This window comes from Bos indicus x Bos taurus, chromosome 6, assembly GCF_003369695.1.
Source record: "Bos indicus x Bos taurus breed Angus x Brahman F1 hybrid chromosome 6, Bos_hybrid_MaternalHap_v2.0, whole genome shotgun sequence".
In the NCBI taxonomy this organism is placed as follows: Eukaryota; Metazoa; Chordata; class Mammalia; order Artiodactyla; family Bovidae; genus Bos; species Bos indicus x Bos taurus.
The window spans coordinates 85262169-85286660 of NC_040081.1; positions in this window are offsets into that span (position 1 = coordinate 85262169).

The following is a 24492-nucleotide window of genomic DNA, read 5'->3' on the forward strand; positions in this document are numbered from 1 at the left end:
CAGAGTAACGCTCACCCCAAATATGTCTGTGACCTAATCGCTGGAAGCTGTGAATGTTATGTTCCATGGCAAAAGGGACTTTGCATATGTGATTAAAATTAAAGACCTTAAAGTGATGAGTATCATAGATTATCTAGGTAAGCCCAGTTTAATCATATAAACTTTTAAGAGTAGAGGAGAAAGTAGAACAGGGAGTCAGAGAGATGTGACACCAAAAGGACTGAATGGCTTTGAAGACGGAGGAAGGAGACCATGAGTTAAGTAACTCTCTACAAGCGAGCAACAGGGCTTCCCTGGTGGCACAGAGGAGAGGAATCTGCCTGCCAATGCAGGGAACACGGGTTCGATCCCCAGTCTGGGAAGAGCCCACATTCTGAGGAGCGGCTAGGCCCAGAGCGCCACAACTGCTGAGCCCACGCACTGCAACCACTGAAGCCTGTGCGCCCTAGAGCCCATGCTCCACAAGAGAAGCCACCACGATGGGAAGACAAAAAATAAGAGCCACTTCAGCTCGCGAAACTAGAGAAAGCCCACAGGCAGCAACGAAGACCCAGCACAGCCAAAAAATTAGTAAGTAACTCTTAAAAAAAATAAAACAGCTCTCAGTTTATAGCCAAATGAAAATAGGCCCCTTGGCCTTACAACCACAAGGAACGGAATTCTGTCAACAAACGAAATGAACAAGAAATAGATTTTTCCCTAAAGCCTTCAAAAAAGAATGCAGACAATGGACACCTCGGTATTAGTCTGGTGAGACCCATCAGACATTTTTAAGAAATATAATAAATAGGTATTTTTAAGCTGCTAAATTTATGATAATTTGTTATGGCAGAAGGGAAAACTAATACAATAAAGTTTTATAGTTTTCAGAGTTAAGTTTGAACATATTTCATTAGACTTAATAAGCATTTGGGGTTTTTCTATTATTATAAGTGACAATGCTTAAATTTTATATTCCCTTGGTTGCTGATACATAAAAAATACAACTGATTTTGTATATTAATCTTTTATATAGTGACATTGCTATATTAACTTAGTAATTCTGATCATTTTCCTTTACATTTGTCTGAATTTTTCACCTGTGCAAAGAGTGAAGTGAAAGTCACTCAGTCGTGTCTGCCTCTTTTACTGACTATACAGTTCCATGGAATTCTCCAGGCCAGAATACTGGAATGGGTGGCCTTTCCCTTTCCAGGGTCTCTTCCCAACCCAGGGATCAAACCCAGGTCTCCCAAATTGCAGGTGGATTCTTTACCAGCTGAGCCCCCTGTGCAAACAAGTTGTCTTCAAATGATTAGTTTCATTATTTTCTCTCCAGTCTTTTTTTTTTTTTTTTCATTCTTTACTGCTCTAGCAAGGACCTCCAGTATTATACTGTGTAGAAATAATAATCAGGCCTCTATTTCTATGCAGCAATAAATAAATAAGACAGATTTGGGTATCTGAGAATGAAGCTATTGCTGTAGCCAGTGCCTAAAAATATGGTAGTAGCTTTGGAACCGGGCCATGAACAGGGCTAGGAGGATATTAAGGAGTATGTTTAAAAAATCCTAAAATACTTGAATAGATTCTTAGCAGAAATAAACACTTAAGGACACTGCTGGTGATGAGACAGAAGGAAGTGAGGAGCAAATTACTTGAGAATAGAGAGAGGTACTTTTTCTCCTGAAGTTATTGGGGAAAAAGAAAATATGCCCAGTGAACTGGATGATTTGGCTAAGAAGATTTCCCCCCAAATTCTGGAAGCTATAGCTGTTTTTCTCTCACTGCTTATGATAATACATGAGGAACAAGAAATAAGTCATAAAGTGAGGATAGACTACAAAAAGAATTTGATTGTTTTGCAAAAACTCTCAATCTCTCCAGACAGCAAGATACTCCAAACTTACCAAATGGCTTCCAAAGTTCAAATCCAAGGAACTGTCAGAAGATATGGTTGAGATTAAAAAGCCAAGGGTGCAACTTTTCTGTTAAGACCTCAGGAAGCACAGAAGTGCTGCAAAGTACTATTAAGTCGCACAGTTGTTGTTGGGCAGTCGCTCAGCTGTGTCCAACTCTTTGCAATCCCATGAACTGCACGCACCGGGCTTCCCTGTCCTTCACTATTTCCCAGCGTTTCCTCAAACTCATGCCCGTTGAGTCAGTAATGCCATCCAACCATCTCGTCCTCTGTCACCCCCCTTCTCCTCCTGCCTTCAATCTTTCCCAGCATCAGGGTCTTTTCCACTGAGCCAGTTCCTCACATCAGGTGGCCAAAGTATTGGAGTTTCAGCTTCAGCATCAGACCTTCCAATGAATATTCAGGGTTGATTTCCTTTAGGATGGACTGATTGGATCTCCTTGCTGTCCAAGAGACTCTGAAGAGTCTTCTCCAACACTAGAGTTTGAAGGCATGAATTCTCCGATGCTCAGATTTTTAATTGTACAGCTCTCACATCTGTACATGACTACTGGAAAAAACCATAGCTTTGACTCTACAGACTTTTGTTGGCAAAGTGATGTCTCTGCTTTTTAATACTCTGCCTAGATTTGTCATAGCTTTTCTTCCGAGGAGCAAGTGTCTTAATTTCATGTCTGGAGTCACCATCTGCAGTGATTTTGGAGCCCCAAAAAACAAAATCTGTCACTGTTTCCATTGCTTCCTTATCTATCTGCCAAGAAGTGATGGGACCAGATGCCATTATCTTAGAATTTTGAATGTTGAGTTTTAAGCCAGCTTTTTCACTCTCCTCATTCACCTTCATCAAGAGGCTCTTTAGCTCCTCTTCACTTACTGCCATAAGGATGGTGTTATCTGTATATCTGAGGTTATTGATATTTCTCCTGACAATCTTGATTTCAGCTTGAGCTTCATCCAGTCTGGCGTTCCACATGATGTACGCTGCATATACAGGGCTTCTCTGCTGGCTCAAACAGTAGTGCAATGCAGGAGACCAGGGTTCAATTCTTGGGTTGGGAAAATCCCCTGGAGAAGGAAATGGCAACCCATTCCCATACTCTTGCCTGGAGAATTCCATAGACAGAGAAGCCTGGCAGGATACAGTCCATGGGATCACAAAAATTCAGACACAGCTGAGTGATTAACTTTCTTTTTTCACTCTGCATGTAAGTTAAATAAGCAGGGTGACAATAGATAGCCTTGATGTACTCCTTTCCCAATTTGGAACCAGTCCTTGTTCCATGTCTGGTTCTAACTGTTGCTTCTTGACCTGCATACAGGTTTTGCAGGAGACAGGTAAATGGTCTGGTATTGCCATCTCTTTAAGAAATTTTCCACAGTTTGTAGTGATCCACAGTCAAAGACTTTAGCATAGTCAATGAAGCAGAAGTAGATGTTTTTTCTGAAATTCTCTTGCTTTTTCTATGATTCAGTGGATGTTGACAATTTGATCTCTGGTTCCTCTGCCTTTTCTAAATTCAACTTGAACATCTGGAATTTCTCAGTTCATATACTGTTGAAGCCTAGCTTGGAGGATTTTGAGCATTACCTTGCTAGTGTGCTGTAGTTAGAACATTCTTTGGCATTGCCCTTCTTTGGGATTGGAATGAAAACTGACCTTTTCCAGTCCTGTGGCCACTGCTATAGTCACCCTTTAAAAGATTAAGCCTATGCCTCAAAGGTCTTCTCAATCAGATAGTAAGCCCTCTAGGAAGCTTAAGGGTATGGTTCCTCAGTGATCTCAGCAGGAAATCAAAGAAGATTGGATGCAACCTTAAAGGGATATGAGTATGCTTTTATCTAAAAGAGTGAATCTTAATGAGATTGACAAGAGACTTATAAAGTTTTTGAGAGACTTATATCAGCAAATACACTACTACACTACCATTTGGGCTTCCCTGATGGCTCAGTGGGTAAAGAATCTGCCTGCAATTCAGGAGATCCAGGTTTGATCCCTGGGTCAGGAAGATCTTCTGGAGAAAGGAATGGCAACCCACTCCAGTATTCTTACCTGGAGAATTCCATGGATAGAGGAGCCTAGTGGGCTACAGTCCAGGCAGTCACAAAGAGTCAGACATGACTGAATGACTAACACAGATCAGATCAGATCAGATCAGTCGCTCAGTCGTGTCTGACTCTTTGCGACCCCATGAATCGCAGCACGCCAGGCCAACCTGTCCATCACCATCTCCCGGAGTTCACTCAGACTCACGTGCATTGAGTCAGTGATGCCATCCAGCCATCTCATCCTCTGGCGTCCCCTTCTCCTCCTGCCCCCAGTCGCTCCCAGCATCAGAGTCCTTTCCAATGAGTCAACTCTTCACATGAGGTGGCCAAAGTACTGGAGTTTCAGCTTTAGCATCATTCCTTCCAAAGAAATCCCAGGGCTGATCTCCTTCAGAATGGACTGGTTGGATCTCCTTGCAGTCCAAGGGACTCTCAAGAGTCTTCTCCAAAACCACAGTTCAAAAGCATCAATTCTTCGGTGCTCAGCCTTCTTCACAGTCCAACTCTCACATTCATACATGACCACTGGAAAAACCATAGCCTTGACTAGACGGACCTTTGTTGGCAAAGTAATGTCTCTGCTTTTGAATATGCTATCTAGGTTGGTCATAACCTTCCTTCCAAGAAGTCAGTGTCTTTTAATTTCATGGCTGCAGTCACCATCTGTAGTGATTTTGGAGCCCAGAAAAATAAAGTCTGACACTATTTCCACTGTTTCCCCATCTATTTCCCATGAAGTGGTGGGATCGGATGTCATGATCTTCATTTTCTGAATGTTGAGCTTTAAGCCAACTTTTTCACTCTCCACTTTCACGTTCATCAAGAGGCTTTTTAGTTCCTCCTCACTTTCTGCCATAAGGGTGGTGTCATCTGCATATCTGGTTATTGATATTTCTCCCGGCAATCTTGATTCCAGCTTGTGTTTCTTCCAGTCCAGCGTTTCTCATGATGTACTCTGCATATAAGTTAAATAAACAGGGTGACAATATACAGCCTTGACAAACTCCTTTTCCTATTTGGAACCAGTCTGTTGTTCCATGTCCAGTTCTAACTGTTGCTTCCTGACCTGCATACAAATTTCTCAAGAGGCAGATCAGGTGGTCTAATATTCCCATCTCTTTCAGAATTTTCCACAGTTTATTGTGATCCACATAGTCAAAGGCTTTGCATAGTCAATAAAACAGAAATAGATGTTTTTCTGGAACTCTCTTGCTTTTTCTATGATCCAGCGGATGTTGGCAATTTGATCTCTTGTTCCTCTGCCTTTTCTAAAACCAGCTTGAACATCAGGAAGCTCATGGTTCACATATTGCTGAAGCCTGGCTTGGAGAATCTTGAGCATTACTTTACTAGCGTGTGAGATGAGTGCAATTGTGTGGTAGTTTGAGCATTCTTTGGCATTGCCTTTCTTTGGGATTGGAATGAAAACTGACCTTTTCCAGTCCTGTGGCCACTGCTGAGTTGTCCAAATTTGCTGGCATATTGAGTGCAGCACTTTCACAGCATCATCTTTCAGGATTTGGAATAGCTCAAGTGGAATTCCATCACCTCCACTAGCTTTGTTCGTAGTGATGCTTTCTAAGGCCCATTTGACTTCACATTCCAGGATGTCTGGCTGTAGGTGAGTGATCACACCATTGTGATTATCTGGATTGTGAAGATCTTTTTTGTACAGTTCTTCTGTGTATTCTTGCCATCTCTTCTTAATATCTTCTGCTTCTGTTAGGTCCATACCATTTCTGTCCTTTATCAAGCTCATCTTTGCATGAAATGTTCCTTTGGTATCTCTAATTTTCTTGAAGAGATCCCTAGTCTTTCCCATTCTGTTCTTTTCCTCTATTTCTTTGCATTGATCACTGAAGAAGGCTTTCTTATTTCTTCTTGCTATTCTTTGGAACTCTGCATTCAGATGCTTATATCTTTCCTTTTCTCCTTTGCTTTTCACTTCTCTTCTTTTCACAGCTATTTGTAGGGCCTCCCCAGACAGCCATTTTGCTTTTTTGCATTTTTTTTCCATGGGGATGGTCTTGATCCCTGTCTCCTGTACAATGTCACAAACCTCATTCCATAGTTCATCAGGCACTCTATCTATCAGATCTAGGCCCTTAAATCTATTGCTCACTTCCACTGTATAATCATAAGGGATTTGATTTAGGTCATACCTGAATGGTCTAGTGGTTTTCCCTACTTTCTTCAATTTAAGTCTGAATTTGGCAAGAAGGAGTTCATGGTCTGAGCCACAGTCAGCTCCTGGTCTTGTTTTTGCTGACTGTATAGAGCTTCTCCCTCTTTGGCTGCAAAGAATATAATCAGTCTGATTTCGGTGTTGACCATCTGGTGATGTCCATGTATAGAGTCACTACACAACAAAATACCACCAGCTTGAACTAAACCCCATTATATTCTCAAAGCAATTGTTCAGGTGTAAATGGTGAATGAACTGCCAGCAACTCCTTTAAACAGCAATTACTAATAGCAGTCAAATTTTAAGTTATTAGTCACAGTGAGATGAATGAATGAGCAACTCATGTTATAAGGTCTAGGATAGGATAGAAAGATCTGCTTAGGTAATTCTGAAATTTTAGTTAAACTAACCATCCTTCCTCTTAATTATTATTTAAAAAAAAAAAAAAAAGGAGCATCTTGAGAAAACAGCACTCTTTTTAAAGACTATTATTCTTTACAAAATTTGCCTGGGCCAGTTTCAGGGAACAGTAAGACTACATTTTCTCAGTGATGTTCAAAGCGAGTTTGTTGTTGCTGTTGTTAATTAGATCTGTTTTCTAATTCAACTTTGTCTAGATCTTAGGTTCCTTTTATTTTAAAATCTGAAGTGTTCTCTTGTCTGCCCAAGCTGTACATTGGCTGCTTGCTGGAACTGAAAAGAGTACTGTCATTTTGGGGTTCTCTAGACCAGCATTGAGGAGGAAGGGTATAGGTGCCCCTTAACCACAAAGGGCCCACAGGCTTTTTCGTTCTTGGTAAACTTATCTTTATTCAAATAAGAGTCTGGGAATAATCATTCTGTGTCATGGAATTGAATGTACATCAAAATAACCGGCATTCAAAATTGCATTTTGATGCCTAAGTCAAAAACCTCTCTTGGTAAATGTCACATTGCACTTGAAAATATGTGGGTATTTTCAAATATCTTTTGATAATGATTTCTAACATAATTCCACAATGATAAGAGAACAGACTCTGAATGATTTCAATACTTTCAGGCCATGAAAATTTTGCACCTTATTTTATATCCCTGGATATGTTCCAATGTATTGTAGTTTACAGTCTATGGGAACTTGAGTAAAATTTGTATCCTACTATTGTGTGAAAATAGTGTAAATCTTAATTATGTTGAATTGGCTCATAGTGCTTTTCAGATCTCCTATTTCCTTCTCAGTTCAATCCAGTCACTCAGTCGTGTCAGACTCTTTGTGACCCCATGGATTGTAGCTCTCCAGGCTTCCCGGTCCATCACCAACTCCTGGATCTTGCTCAAATTCATATCCATCAAGTTGGTGATGCCATCCAACCATCTCATCTTCTGTCATCCCTTTCTCCTCCTGCCTTCAATCTTTCCCAGCATCAGGGTCTTTTCCAATGAGTCAGCTCTTCTCATCAGACGGCCAAAGTACTGGAGTTTCAGCTTCAGCATCAGTCCTTCCAATCAATATTCAGGATTGATTTCCTTTAGGATTGACTGGTTGGATCTTCTTGCAGTCCAAAGGACTCTCAAGAGTCTTCTCCAACACCACAGTTCAAAATCATCAATTCTTTAGTGCTTAGCTTTCTTTATGGCCCAACTCTCATATCCATACATGACTACTAGAAAAACCATAGCTTTAACTAGATGGATCTTTGTTGCCAACGTAATGTCTCTTCTTTTCAACATGCTGTCTAGGTTGGTCTTTGACTGTGTGTATCACAATAAACTGTGGAAAATTCTGAAAGAGATGGGAATACCAGACCACCTGACCTGCCTCTTGAGAAACCTGTTTGCAGGTCAGGAAGCAACAGTTAGAACTGGACATGGAACAACAGACTGGTTCTAAATAGGAAAAGGAGTACGTCAAGGCTGTATATTGTCACCCTGTTTATTTAACTTCCATGAAGAGTACATCATGAGAAATGCTGGGCTGGAGGACACACAAGCTGGAATCAAGATTGCTGGGAGAAATATCAATAACCTCAGATATGCAGATGACACCACCCTTATGGCAGAAAATGAAAAAGAATTAAAGAGCCTCTTGATGAAAGTGAAAGAGAAGAGTGAAAAAGTTGGCTTAAAGTTCAACATTCAGAAAACGAAGATCATGGCATCCAGTCCCATCACTTCATGGCAAATAGATGGGGAAACAGTGGAAACAGTGGCTGACTTTATTTTTCTGGGCTCCAAAATCACTGCAGATGGCAACTTCAGCCATGAAATTAAAAGACACTTACTCCTTGGAAGGAAAGTTGTGACCAACCTATACAGCATATTCAAAAGCAGAGACATTACTTTGCCAACAAAGGTCCGTCTAGTCAAGGCTATGGTTTTTCCAATGGTCATGTATGGATGTGAGAGTTGGACTATAAAGAAAGCTGAGCGCCGAAGAATTGATGCTTTTGAACTGTGGTGTTGGAGAAGACTCTTGAGAGTCCCTTGGACTGCAAGAAGATCCAACCAGTCCATCCTAAAGGAGATCAGTCCTGGGTGTTCATTGGAAGGACTGATGTTGAAGCTGAAACTCCAATACTTTGGCCGTCTGATGAGAAGAGCTGACTCATTGGAAAAGACCCTGATGCTGGGAAAGATTGAAGGCAGGAGGAGAAGGGGACGACAGAGGATGAGATGGTTGGATGGCATCACTGACTCGATGGACACAGGTTTGGGTGAACTCCAGGAGTTGGTGATGGACAGCGAGGCCTGGCGTGCTGTGGTTCATGGGGTTGCAAAGAGCCAGACATGACTGAGTGACTGAACTGAACTGAACTAGGTTGGTCATAGTTTTTCTTCTAAGGAGCAAGGATCTTTTTGATTTCATGGCTGCAGTCACCATCTGTAGTGATTATGGAGCCCAAGAAAATAGTCTGTTACTGTTTCCATTGTTGCCCTATCTATTTGCTTTGAAGTGATGGGACCAGATGCTATAATCTTAGTTTTTTGAATGTTGAGTTTTAATATTAAATAATATTAAAAACTAAGTATATTTAATACTTAATATTTGTTTTTAATATTTATATATATATATCCTTAAATATACTTATGTTTTTGAATGTTGAGCTTTAAGCCAGTATATTTAAGTATGTCCTTCTTAAAGTATATAGTCTGTACATTCATTATATTAATTTTTGAGAGTTTGATATTGAAATTCCAACTAAAAATCTTAATTCATCTACTTAAAAAATACTTGTAATATGTAGTGGAACTATATGTAACCTTGTTCTGTATTTTCTAAGTCTTCTGTAAATGTGTTACAATACTTTTATAATTTTTAAAAAATAACCTGGAAATTACAAGGCCCACACCTGATTTATCATTGTGCCTAACCTCTTCTTGTCCTCCAGATCCACTCTCCCTCTGCTCCAGTCTGCTTTCTGCCCCAGGAGGCTCACCTGTGTAAAGTGACTCACTTTGTTCCTTGCCTTTATATTTCTTATTGATTCAGCTAATGAGTAAACACCAGTATGAAATAGAAAGACACTCAACTCCCTGATTATCTCACCAGTTTCAGGATGAAATAAGAATGGATGTTTGGTTGAATACCTATCTTTAGAGGGCAGGTAAGAAAAGGCTATTAATTGAAAAAACATATTAATATAGAACCAGTAGAAGCTATACAACTCTTCTGTCAAGAGAAATACAGCCATATAGGAATTAACACAAAAAAATGAACTCCAGAGTTTTCTTAAAGGAGGTTTTAAAAGAGATCTATCTCTATACTATTCTCTTCACTGGCCACATTAAAAGATCATAGAGATTTTGGAAAAAATAGTGGCTTTTTTTTTCATTTTTCTACAAGTAAACTTTACCTTTTAGTAAATTTACTTCAACACTGTTGAAGTAAAAGCACAAATAGTTCCAAAACATATATGACTGGAAATATAATGTTTCAGTATTTCAGAAAATGATCATGCTGCTGCTGCTACTGCGGCTAAGTCGCTTCAGTTGTGTCCAACTCTGTGCGACCCCATAGACGGAAGCCCATGAGGCTTCCCCGTCCCTGGGATTCTCCAGGGAAGAACACTGGAGTAGGTTGCCATTTCCTTCTCCAAAGCAGGAAAGTGAAAAGTGAAAGTGAAGTCACTCAGTCGTGTCCGACTCCTAGCGACCCCATGGACTGCAGCCTACCAAGCTCCTCCATCCATCGGATTTTCCAGGCAAGAGTACTGGAGTGGGTTGCCACATGCTACTAGAGACTAATTCATTTATACTGAGTTTCCCTAAGGTAATGCCTAAGATATGTACAGGCTGTCTTTTCCATTTCCTTTCACAAAATTTTGCTATCAGAAGTCTGTTTTTCTGTATATTCATCTTAATAATCTGGCGTGGTAGACACATGGTACACACTCTAACCACACAACTGTCTATATTAGGAAGAAAAACATAGTGTTCTTTACAATTAGAGTAATGTAGGTCAGAACTGGATTTCATTATTCAATAACTTTAATTGTCAAGTGTACCTCATCTGAAAATCATTTATTAAGAGGAAAAGTACATAACACTTTACAAAATAATTTCAGAACTGTTATAAAACTCTGTAGACTAAATATATATATATTTATATGTACATATATATTTATATATGTATATATATATATATATATACACACATACAGATATCAGAGAGAGAAGAGCAAAAGTCAAATAGCTTTATAGACTCTTAGGATTCCCTGGAACCTGTCCTTGAAACATAGTAATGCATAGAGCACCACATCACCCATCAGATGTACAGAAACCAAGTTCCATAATGTTTATCTCTCAACTTAATAGCTCTCCGTGTACCTTCCTAGAACTCTTTTTATGCCACAGCTCACATAATTTTCCTAAATGATTATGGGAATTAGGAAGGGAGGGGAAGTAGGATGCTTTTGTGTGTGTGTGCATGCATGCTCACATGTGAGTGCACACATGCAGTGACTGAAACGAATAGATGAAGAATTTATTTTTTATAATTCTTGATAGAAAATGAAGCTCTTCTTATAAGCACAAATTTTTAAAATAGTCTCATTGGCAAATCAAGTAGAAAAAAACTAGTTTTTGAGTGGTTTCAAAATAATAATGATAGTGTCTTCAATATATATGTGTATACATGTATATATATACACACACATAAATATTTTAATTTTACATCCACATTTTAGGTTTAATTTTAGGAAAAGAATTTTTATTCTTAAAATTGCTATTAATAAAACTTTAATTTTTTATTGCTGAGCAGTTTAGTAATCATTTCTTCATTTTCAAGCACATAACAAATCTTTTCTCTTATTTATCTTCTTATAGGGGTTAAAAGGACAAGATGAAGGCTTTAACCCTGACTGGACTCATCCTGGTCTTTGCCATTTGTTTCCTGGTAAGATTTTATATACTTGAAAACTAGAATAACTACCTAAAATTGAAAGTTATATAACGCTAAGATGGGGGTCAGAGTGAGAGTACGTATTTTTAAAAACAGAACAGGGTCACATGAGATGGAAAGAAACAGGAAATTACCTTCTACTTCTAACATCTTTGGAAATAGATCAATTCAAAATCACTTGGAATCTGAGGAGAAGGGGCAAAGCAGAAGGAAGAGTGGAAAGGAAATAGAGAAAAATGGAGAGAGAGCAGAGGAAGGGATGGCTATTTGTTGAAGAGGGTGAAGTATGAGAAAATCTCCAAATAAATTTAAAGGAATAGAACTAGACTGGCAAATAAATCACCAAGACTCCTACTTGTCTTTAATGTCTATATCCACCCATCACTTCCATTTTAAGGAGTTTCCCCTCCAAAGGTGAAAAATGAGTGTGAATTTACCCATCTCTCAAGTTTGTTTTTCAGTAATTCTCTGGGTCTGTTATCACATTCTCATGATCAAAAGCTGTAAAATGTTCCTCCACTTAAGACGTAACTACAGTGAAAAGGAAGAGGGTAAGATGGTCTCCTACTGACATCTAAAATAAACAATTAAATTTCACATATTTGACTTGTCTTATCCATGACTGTGCAAATATATTTCTTATTTATAAGAGACTGGTTCTCTTGAACTGTATGGCTTTAGATTTTCCCTTTTATATCTCTTGCAGAGAGAGAAGGGAAAAAAAAAAAAAAAACTTCTGCTCTTCTGGTTCAATTACGTGTTGTTCAGTAGTTTCTCATATCTGTCTTTGATCAGAGAGTATAGTATCCACTATTTTTAGAATTGCATGTGATCTTCAAATGTCTGCTCACTTTTATTTAACCAACCACACTTCATTCCAAGGAGTCCTTCCTTTTCTGTTATCATTATTATTTCCTTGTAAAATTCTTCCCACAACATTCAATGCCTCAGACAAAGCTTTGGCAAGCAGGAAAAACAGTTTTTTCCTGCATTTTTTTAATATCCATTTTTTTTAATTCAACACCAAATACTGTTCCTTTATATAATTTCTAAACTGGAATTTAGCTGTAATACTTTCATTGAGATTCAGGTAACACAGCTGCCTATGTGGTTCTTTCATTCATTCCTAAAGGACATGACGATGATTTTTACTCAGCAGTTTTTAAGGGAAAAACAAATTTTCATAGATTTAGTGGTAGCATTTTACAAAACCAACTAATTGGATTTCCTCCAAATTACATTTCTATATTTTTTTCAATTTTCCAAGTAAATACACTAGCATTGAAAGTAATACCCAGGTACTTTCTCTAATCATCCACGTAATGTGCCTTGGTATTTTATAGTTATAGGGTTTCCCTGGTGGCTCAGTGGTACAAAATCCACCTGCAATGCAGGAGACTCAGGTTCAATCCCTGGGTGGGGAAGATCCCCTGGAGAAGGAAATGGCAATCCATTCCAGTATTCTTGCCTGGAGAATCAAGGACAGAGGAGCTTGGCAGGCTACAGTCCATGGGGTTGCAGAGTCAGAGTATGCATGCATTTTAAGATTATTCTAAATTTGTCTGACACTCAAAATCAAAGCACCTCCTAACTGAAAAAGCAGACCAGTTTCTAAAATGAAAGGGAGGATATAAAGCAAAAATTAACTGACTGTTTCATTTGGAGATGTCTTCTATTCTCTGCCCCCGTAGTAGTTCAGTAGTTCAGTGAGAGTCAGCAACCATGACGCCAGGCAACAAGAAAGACAAACAACAGTCAACCTGTGCAAAGATTCCCCACCAGGTCATCAAGGAGCAGACCTTCATCCACCCAGGTCATTAGGAAACCTCAAGCCCCTTCTCGTGCCTCTGTCCTACCTCCACTGATTAACAAAGCAGCCAGTCAGTTATCTTCAAATCTGAAGACTCTAAGTACAAAGAAAAAGCCATCACAAAGACAAAACCAGAGCAAGCCTTAAAAAAGCACATTGGCCTCTGCCAAGAAAGGGCTGACCCCCCCATTCCTCTGGTCTAACAGAACAAAATATTCTACTGAGGTCAAGCAAAACTCTGGAACAGCCTAAAAAAGGTCAAAAGACCACTGGCAAGAAACAGTCAAAAAGGACTTCAGCAGCACCAAAATCATTTTTGACTATAAAAAACAATCGAAATGCATTCAAAAAGCCCATTCTCTTCTAGCAAGAAGCCGTTGAATTTCCCGAGTGGCTAAAGCAGCTTCAGAAAGAACTTCAGCTAAAAAGAGTTCACAAAAGTCCAAGAAAATCCAGTCTACACCTGCTAAGAAACAGTTTTTAAAAACCACAATAGGAACAGCTTCAAAATCATCTTTACTTAAGAAGAAATCTAAAGTCTTATCTATATTATCCAAAACACAGTCATCTAACTCCACAGAAATAAAAGCTTCCCCCAAAACTTCATCAACCCCACAGAACACACCAGCTAAATCTCACAGAGCTCTGTCTTCATACACCAAGAAAAACCAGAAGCAAGCAAAAGCAATTAAAATCACTCCCCCAAAAAGTGTAGCCAAAAAGAAAACTCTAAAGAAACAAAATACCAAACTGTTAACTCAGGTCAAAAAAAGACCAACTAAGACAACGGGAACAAGAGCAGCTTCTAAAACCAAAAAGAAAAATCTGACTAAATCTAAAAAGGCACCGTCTACATCTGCCAAGAAAAAGCTCAATCAACCAAAAGAAGTTGCAACAAAAAGGAAAACCTCTATAGCCGAAAAACCCTCTCCCTCACCTGCCAAGAAACAAGTGAATCCGCCTAAACCACTTAAATTGGCACTAAAAACACAATTAGTCTCAAAGAAAGGACCAAATACATCTAAAAGCTCCTTGTCTAAATCCACCAGGAAGCATTCAAATCAAGCAAAAGAAAGCATATCTCCAGCTCTCAAACTCCGACTGAAAAGAAAAATCTAAAAAAATCAAACCTTCCTGCCAAAAAACTGTCTAAATCTGCAAAAGACCAAAAAGATCTCTAGCTAAGAAAGGAATTCACAAAAAAAACTACAAAGAAACAGCCCACAGCAGGAAAAAGACTGCAAAAGCAGTTCTTGCACAGAGTAAATCTATAAAACCATCTAAACAAAGACAGCCCACAACTCTAACAGCAAAGAAAAGGCCAAGGAAGTCCAAAAAGAGACCATCTAAACCTCTTAAGAAAGTTTCAAATCAGCTTACATTCCCTCAAGGAATAAAAAGACAACCTCCCTTAGACAGCAAAACTGTAAAACAATCTAAAAAAGGGAAATCTACAGTTGTCAAAAAAAGGTTAACACCATCTAAACCAAAAGGATCTAAATCAGTTCAAGCTGTAAGGAAAAAATGTCCAGAGAACAAAATCACAAAGCCACTTCCATTACATCCTCCATCTAAATGTCATCATAACAAATTTCTTTGCCAACAACCAAATCAATCACATAAGTGCCCGTTGAAGGTTCATCCATTCTATCCACCTCCACCAAGGCCATGGCCAAGTCCTCCACATTTCCAGGCACACCAACCTCATCTGCTTCATAAGCCACCCTGTCATAAACCCAAACCTCCAATAAGGCCAATGGGGCCCGAAGTCATTACAACTAAAGGCCCGACCACTACAACTAAGGGATCAGACGCAACCACAAGAACGTCTGAAACTCTATCCTCAGCTGCTGCCACCACAAGCCAAGTGACATCAACCACTAACAGCAATAGATGCTGTCTCCACTACAACTGCATCAGCACCTGGGACGGTGTCAGCGGCACCTTCAGTGAAATGCACATCACAAGAGCCCACTGCTTCCAGCTCTACAACTTCCATCAAACCAGGAGCTGGCTCCACGATACTCCTCACCACTGCCACCACTGCTGCACCTGGTGTTACCTCAGCGGATTCAGAAACTAAAGCAAACACAGCAGTTGACACCACTCTCCTACCTGTAGATTATCCCACCACTCAAAGTGCCTCTACAACTTCAGCAAACCCAGGTATCACATCCCCTGCTATGAGTGCCACCACTGCTACTGCCACAACCTCCAAAGGTGTTGGAGTCACGAATGTTAACACCTTCCACAACCCTAGGGAGAGGTGCCACCAGTGCTGGTGCTCCCTCATTATCAGCCAGTGCTGCCACAACTCTTGCTTTCACTACCACAAAAGTCCCTGGAACTTCTAGCACTGCTTCCGGTTCCATCACAACCACAGTTGCACCTGGCGCCACAACCATAGTCACACCAAGTCCTACAAGCACCAGCTCACCTGGTGCTGCCACCACACACGTGGGTGAGACTACCCTTGAACCAGTAGGTGACATAACCCCTGAAGATACTATCCTAGTGAATGATGAAATCAGAGTCAGTCGATGATACAACCACTGCAGTTGCCACCACGATTTCACTCGATGAGGTCACAACTGGTGCAACAGATTCCACAACCTTGGAAACAGACTTCACATCCACGGTTGCTACAACAGCTGGATCCTCAACCCCAGAACCTGAGGGAACAATCACAACAGCAACAGCCTCCTCAAACCTACAGGCAAATACAGCCACCATTGGTGTCGTCACAACCTCAGCCATCGGCATGACTACTGCTTCTGCTGGCACAACTGTAGCCAGTGCTTCTACTTCAACACCTGTGACTTCAGCCTCTACTGCTAAACCCAGTGTGTTGACCAGTGTGGGTAAAACCACTGTCCAGGCTTCTGTAGCTCCTGCTCCAGGGAAAGAAGTTATCACTCCACCAGCAGATGACATAACCACTGAAGCTACAACAGTACCTGCAGATGCCACAACCCCCACAGCTAAAAACCCTACATCCTCAGTAGATTCCACATCTCCAGCTCTAAGTACAACAGTTTCAGCTACAACCACAGTAGCTAGAGGACCCGCCACTGTCACTACAGCAGCCTCTACAACTCCAGGGGTTGGTGTCACCACAAGTGTTAGCACTGTACCTTCAGTCACTGTCACCATACCTCTCGAGGCCACCACAACCTCACCAAGTGCTGCCACCACCACACAAGGTATGTCTACCTCTACTATTGAGTCTAGTACCTTGACCATCAACAGTGGAACCACAAACCCAACCCCCAGTGCCACAGGTCCAACTGAAGACGCCATGACTACACCCACCGATGCCACAACCCCTTCATCTGACTCCACAACTTTAGGAGCAAGCACCATGTCTGTGGCTACAACAGGAAAAGCTGCTTCAGCTGCAACCACAATCCCCATAACAGCCACCATTGCAACAGTAGCAGCCTCCACAAGTGTTGCAACCACACCCTCACCCTCAGCCTCAGGTGCCACAACTGTTGCCAGTACAAGTATACTAGGTACCCTGAATACCACCCCACTTACTTACGGCTCTACTGCAGAAACATATTTTCCAACCCCTGAAACTATGAATACAACTCCAGAGAATAAGGAAACTACTGGACCTATAGTGGACACTACAGCTGAAGCTGCCACCACATTGATTTCCATCACTACCACTGTATCTGGACATACAACCACTGAATTGAACTACTCTACAACCAAAGAAATTGAAACAACTGCCACTGCTGATGAGGTTAATCCTGCCATGAGTTCTTCAGAGTCCACAGATGTAATTACCTTTACACCTCCTGGAACCATCACAACCATAGCAACAACCGACACGCCTGAAATTAATGCCATCACTACCACCCCAGCCACAACCTCCACTACCCCCCGGGTAACCTCCAGTCCCACATCTATAGTCACCACCAATACAGCCTCCGCTGGAACCACCTCTGCATGGATAGTGCCATACAATCACCACCTGTTACCCCAACCACAGCAAATAAAGCTACAACCAGCGGCCCAACCTAAAAGCAATGCAGCAGCACATATCAAGCGTATCAGTAACAGGTCAACAATGCATGCAAAGAATGAAATGAGGAAATTCAGTAGCGTTCTACGTATTTCCAAATAGCTTACATTATGGCTAGTCACACCTGATCTGCCCCAATTTTTTGCAATCCTATGAAAAAGAGTAGATATTCTCCCATTTTATATATAGGATACAGAGTTTTGGGATTTGGTCACATTCAGAACACACAATGGTAAAGCCAAGGCTAGAATCCAAATGTCTTAATATTTAAGCCAACAGTCAGAAAACTTAGAATTCTAAAATGGTGATCTCACATTCAGTAGACAGCTGAATCACAATCACTTAGCATCTTTTCAAAATAAAGATTACTAAGCTCTGCCATTCCAGATAATATGTTAGTCCCTCAGTTGTGTCCAACTCTTTGTGATCCCATGGACTGTAGTCTGTCAGGCTCCTCTGTCCATGGAATTCTCCAGGCAAGTAAGAATACTGGAGTGGGTTGCCATTCCCTTCTCCAGGGATCTTCCCAACCCAAGGATCAGACCTGGGTCTTCTGCATTGCAGGCAGATCCTTTACCATCTGAACCACCGGAAGTCCCTAAATACTATATATATATATATAATAAAGTCCTTGGAGAGTCAGGCGGGATCTGATAAGGTTATGGATATGAAAACACTCAGACAGTATTTCAGAAAGGGAAATTGGCAGGTATAAATGTTCAAACATTAGAATGAGTATCACAACCAAGAAACTGTAAGCAATTGTACTTGACCAAAATAGGAAGAGTGAAACCTCAATTAAGTTATTAGTAATGAAAGCATGATGCCATAATTAAAAAAGAAAATCTTTGGAGAAGAAAATAAATTTAGAAAAATTTATATTAATGAAGATACAATACACCAAAAAACTCATCTAGATTGTAGAACCATGATATAAAACTTTCTTTTCTTGATTCAGCATTAGTCCAAAGACTTTTTTTTTTTAATAGAAGTATACTCTTGCCTGGAAAATCCCATGGACGGAGGAGCCTGCAAGGCTGCAGTCCATGGGGTCACTGAGGGTCGGACACGACTGAGCGACTCCACTTTCATGCATTGGAGAAGGAAATGGCAACCCACTCCAGTGTTCTTGCCTAGAGAATCTCAGGGATGGGGGGAGCCTGGTGGGCTGCCGTCTATGGGGTCGCACAGAGTCGGACACGACTGAAGTGACTTAGCAGCAGCAGCATAGTTAATTTACAATGTTGCATTATTTTCAGGTATACAGAAAAGTAACCATAAGTTTGTTTTCTATGTCTGTGAGTATATTTCTGTTTTGTAAATAAGCATCTGTATCTTTTTTAAGAAGAAGCACATCTAGGATAATTTCAGAGAAAAGAGTGTTGGAACATATGATTTATCAAAATTTATATAAGGGGTTTGTTAAGGTGGATGAAACATTCTAGGTAGTAGTAATGATGGATTAGGCCTTAAACATAGCAGCTAGCTAGCTATACTTACTGTAAACTTCTAATTAGATATGTTTTACTCTAAGTAATTAGATATGTTTTACTCTAAGGTTGAATGATGAGATGTTAGGAAAATAAGAGAGCGATCCTGGGTGCAGGTGCAGGTAGTTAGTTCACTTAAAAGGAATTAATTTCACATAAGAAATAGAAAATAGCAATTTCAAAAGAGCTAGGTGTTGTTTGTAGGACAGTAGGGATTAATTTTATATTTCTCAACATTTTTCTAGGTCCTATTCTACCTAAATATTAAATTTCTCGCCTTAACTTTCACCAATACTGGCTCAAGAATTGACTGTCATCATACTTCAGAAATGAGACCATTCTAGAAATTCTGCTTCTTTCACCCTTTCTCCTCTTGAATGCATTCATTTTCACTTCTTCAGCTTCTGTTCAATAAATCATTTTGAAAATCATTTATCCTTGTTTGTATTTGCATAACTCTCACATGTTTGGATATGAATTAAAAACCTAACAGCTTGTCTCACTAAAAATCTCCAAATAATGAGCAATACTTAAATAGAAGGTTGACTGGGCTTCTGATGGCTCAGATCTGCCTGAAATGTAGGAGACCTGGGTTCAGTCCCTGGGTTGGGAAGATCCCCTGGAGAAGGGAATGGCTACCTAGGCCTGTATTCTTCTTGCCTAGAGAATTTCATGAACAGAGGAGCCTGGTGGGCTACAGTCCATGGGATTGCAGAGTCAGACACAACCGAGCAACTAACACTTTCACTTTGACTGAGATCTTAATGTTACCCTCAGTTTGACTAAACTTTAGACAGGTTTTTTTTCTGACTCTAGATCCCTGGAGTCTTGGAACATTTCCTTAGAATTTTTTCAATTTTAATTCTTTTTCTGTCCCTTTGAGGTATCAGTCTTTTTAAAGCCTCTCTCCAAGTTTACAACTGAGGAAAGTTCTTAAGGACCTAGAAGCCAAAGAACACAGTGCCTCTATCTCTTAGTCTCTGCGGGAGGGCAACAGCCTAACGTGATTAAGCACCAATTAGTAAATACAGATGACCTAATCACAGCGGAAGACATTTGCAGACTCAAGAATCATACAATGTGCTTGACACATCCCATTGGTCAGCATGTCGTAACACCCTGCAGTACTGGCTCAACGTGGTGCTTAAAAACCTCTCATCTGTTCAGTGGAGTCAACTATTGCAGTAGTCTTGAATGAAGTCTCCCCTGCCTGTTTAACTTTGTCCTGCAATTTTTGCTTTCTCGAGGTAAATATGTGGACTACAGAAAATATAAACAAATAATGTGTGGGTTAAAACTCCCATAAGCCAAGCTCTATAAGAAGACATCAAAGGGGTGAAAACAGAGGGGCATGCTCACTAATATAATATGACATGTCCTTGCCATTTTGCCTATTTTTAAGACCATGGAAAATATTCAATATATATTAACATTTTGAGACAGAAATTCTGAATTAAATATAATAAATATGCTTCTAAATGTATAGCTGACTTTGGAACAAAATAATAGTAAGGGAACATGTTAGTCACTCAGTCGTGTCCAACTCTTTGCAACCCCAGGGACTGTAGCCTGTTGGGCTCCTCTATCCTGAGATTGCTTCTATCGAGGCAAGAACACTGGAGTAGGCAGCCATTCCCTTGTCCAGGTGATCTTCCTGACTCAGAGATCAAACCCACATCTCCTGCATTTCAGGCAGATTCTTTACCATCTGTGGCACCAGGGAAGCCCAATAGGAAGGGAAATCCCCACGATAGAAAAACAAAATGCAAATGAATCCAGGGAGGAAAAGATGTGCCTGAACTCTGAGGCTGACCTGAAGGATGTGGTTCTTCTTGTTAATCTAGGAGCTTGAATTTTAAAACCCAGATGAGGACAAAGGAATGGACATTGAGCCCATTCCAGACAAATAATTCCAACCAAGTCTCGTCACATGAATCAGAAAGGCACATCCTTCAAATGGATTCAAACAATTTTGACCACTAGTAAAAGGAAGTGAGGAACAATGTGCTGTACTCACTAGCCATGCAGAAGACTTGGGTTCCATCCCTGGGTTGAGAAGATCCCCTGGAGCAGCATGCATATATAAGGTAGATCATTGGGTAACTGTCCTACATTACTTAAAGGCTCATTCTATAAATCTGTTATATCTGCTATACACTAAGAGCAAGGATTTACTCATAATGAAACCTTGCATGCTTGAGGAAATTTTTTTGAAAATTATTTTTTTAGATAAAAGAAAGAACATCATGTCTTTGTATATTGTATATTGATGATAATGAGCCAACAAATATATTGTATATTGATAATGAGCAAACAAAGGGATAAAATAATAATATAGGAGAGAAAGGATTAATGGAATAAAATCTTTGGCTAGGCAAGAGGGGTAAGATCTATTCTAAAATGGAGGAGTTGGCCTTAAGCTTAGCTTTGGAGAACTCATCCATAGTAATTGCAAGGGAAGATAGAATGTATGGACTCAAATTATAGGGGATAAGGAAATATGGTGGTCCAACTTGTGAATGTACTTTTTTGATTTCATTTTGTTTTAATGAAATAAGGAATAGGGCCACTTACTAAGAGTGAGGATGAGCAGGAGATATTATAATTTTGAAGGGGAAGAAGCTATTATAAAAAGATATATATAAATATATCCATTAATGGAAAGATTTATCATGACAAAATGGTTTACATGATTATGGAGACTGAGAAGTCTCATGATAGGCCATCTGTAAGCTGGAGACCCAGGACAACTGATGGTGTAACTCCAGACCAAGTCTAGTTCAAGGCCTGAGAACAAGGGTTGCTAATGTTGTATATTCTGGTCCAAAAGCAGGAGAAAATTGATATCCAAGCTAAACCAGGAAGGTAGAAAGCTAAAGGGGGCAAATTCCTCCTTCCTCCATCTTTTCTTCTATTCAGATTCCCAAAGGATTGGATGTTGCTTTAAGATCCCCTAGAGAAGGAAATGGCAACCCACTCCAGTACTCTTGCCTAGAAAATTCCATGGATGGAGGAGCCTAGTGGGCTACAGAGGGGTCTTCCATGGGGTCGCAAAGAGTCAGACACAACTGAGCAACTTCACTCACTTCACTCTTACTGACTTCATCAGTTTAAATGCTAATCTCATCCAAAAGAAGCCTCATGGACACACCCAGAAATATTATTTAATCTGATCACTCCTTGACCCAGTCAAACTGACACACAAAATCAACCATCACAGATTTTATCTCCTGGTTCACTATAGCTTATTTTGTACCACTCCTTTTTCAATTATGGTGATTTCAGTGTCCACAAAGAAAATTTCTTCAATGTTTTGTTCCCTCAGTTCCTCAACTCCATTTGCCTATATGTTTACCTTGTACCCTGTTTTAACCACTCATTCCCATGGCTATAACTAAAAATACCAATACTAATATTACAAACAACTCCCTTTCTGCTACCCTGATTTTAACAATTCTTTAACTTCAAAAATACCTACAGTCCACTGATCCCATCAACTTTTAACTCTTCCTTCCTCCCTGTGAGTCCTTACTATCCTCTTATCCAACTAGCATTCCATAAACAATTACTATAATCCTTCCCTTTTAGACACCATTAACTCCCTTATCCTGCACTTGCTGTACAGTACTTGCTTTGGAAAAAAACATCAATTTGGAGTAAATATATAACCCTTCATCCATTTTGTTCTTGCAACTAGAGAAAAACCACACTTGATTACGACTTCTAGGTGCCTGTTAATGCTGAATGGCAATCATAATAAAGTTCTCTAATACATTCATTTTCTAAATCTTCTTATAGTGGTACAGGTATGTCTTCAGGTTAGAGGAACTAGGTTTTAGATGTTTTGCACATCATGAGAAATAAAGGGCATAATAAGATTAGTTTTCTTCATGGTGTTGCGTTTCAGACTAGAAAGGGGTTTAAATGTCTTGGAGCCTTGGATTCATTCTATATATTGAAATTTGAAGATCCAAAAAGGGTCAGTCTTACTACAGGTGTATGAGACTCCACCCAGATTCCAGTGAGTATAGTGACATGAAAAGAAGGGAATTTACTCACTTTAGAGTTCTCGGGCCCCTCTAGATCTCCACTGATCTCCTTTTGTCCCAGGCTATGGATGCAAGAAGTATGAGATCAGACATTTTCTCTTCTTAACCCAATAAACCATGAGAATTCTCATTTCTGTGCCACTGTTCATTCCTTTTCCTACACCTAACCAATATCCCCTAACCCAACTTCAGTCTCAAAACTTACCTAAACCTGAAAGCCAAGAACCTTTCCAAAGACATTTCTCCTCTTCTGAACCCCCAAATTATAGTCCTTTGATTGTGTAACTCATCGGGCAGATTTTACCTATCTCCTCCCCATTGTGTCACTCAGGGCCTGGAGCTGAAGCTTAAAGTTTTCAGGTACTCATCAATACTTGAATAAATAAATGAGTAAACAAATAGCAATAAACATGGATGTCATGTATATTCTTTTCCTCCCAGAATGGATTATAAATTATTTAGACTCCTGAATGTATTGTAACTTCTACTTCTGTGTTTCCACCAGTAGCTTTCATGGACACCCAGTAAGTAGGTGTCAATATTCTCAGTTATTAAGTATGTGGTACTAATATGCTTGAAGATTCAGTAAAACAAAACAAGCATTCTGTGAAAATCAGTCAGGGCCATGTCAGTAGGCTTCACTTTTGTCATGTAAGAATGTGGACACCAATAATCCATTTTTTAATATGTAGTTCCTCCTTCAATATTATTTTTTTAGTATATAGAAAAGTACTCATGTTGGTCCACTTTAACGCTAGAGAGGACAGCTGCCAGAATTATTAAGTAGGTCATAAACTGAAAAGCATGTGGAAAAATAAATGAACTTTTCACCTTGATGAAAGGTGGCAATGGATTAGGACTTCTTAGACTACAAAGAAAGAAAAAAGAATTTCAAAGATGACGTTTCTTAACAAACAAAGATTTTATTTTCTTGTCTCAGATTCAACTTTGGAAACCACTAGGTGAAAATCTTAGATCTTATAAAGATGAATTAGTGCCAGCAAAGCATTCTGAGTCTGAGTCTGGCGGCTTACATGAAACAAAAAGACCTGCAAATATAATCTCTAACTGAATGAATGTTTCATCTTTAAGTATGTATTACTGCACTAGCTTTCCAACAATTACTTTAACTCAAAGAGCAATGTTTAATATCTTGGGATCATATTTCCAAGCTACCAAAGTGATAAGATTATAATTGTTCAATTCATGACACATTGCTTTTGATCTGAAGGTAATTACTATGTAGATACTTAGTGCATCAGTGCTCTGCCTGATTAAAAAAGCAATCCAATGACAGCCTTGGACATAACTTTCGGGACTCAATATTTGTTCCAATACATAATAAAAGAATGTCAGCTACAGAAAAGTATTAAGCCAGATGATAGGGAAAATTGACAATCCTGATAGAAAAAAAAATGACAAGAGGTTTGATTTTATCTTTCCATCTAGTTAGAACCATATGTCACAATCATTATTGATTTTCTGGGTTATATGATATGAAAGAAGTATGCAGGGTGAAAAAAAAGTTGTTACCATTAAGCAAAAATTTAAGTGTTTTAAAATGAGAAGAGAAAGCAAGCCAATTAAGTGTAGACTGAGTGT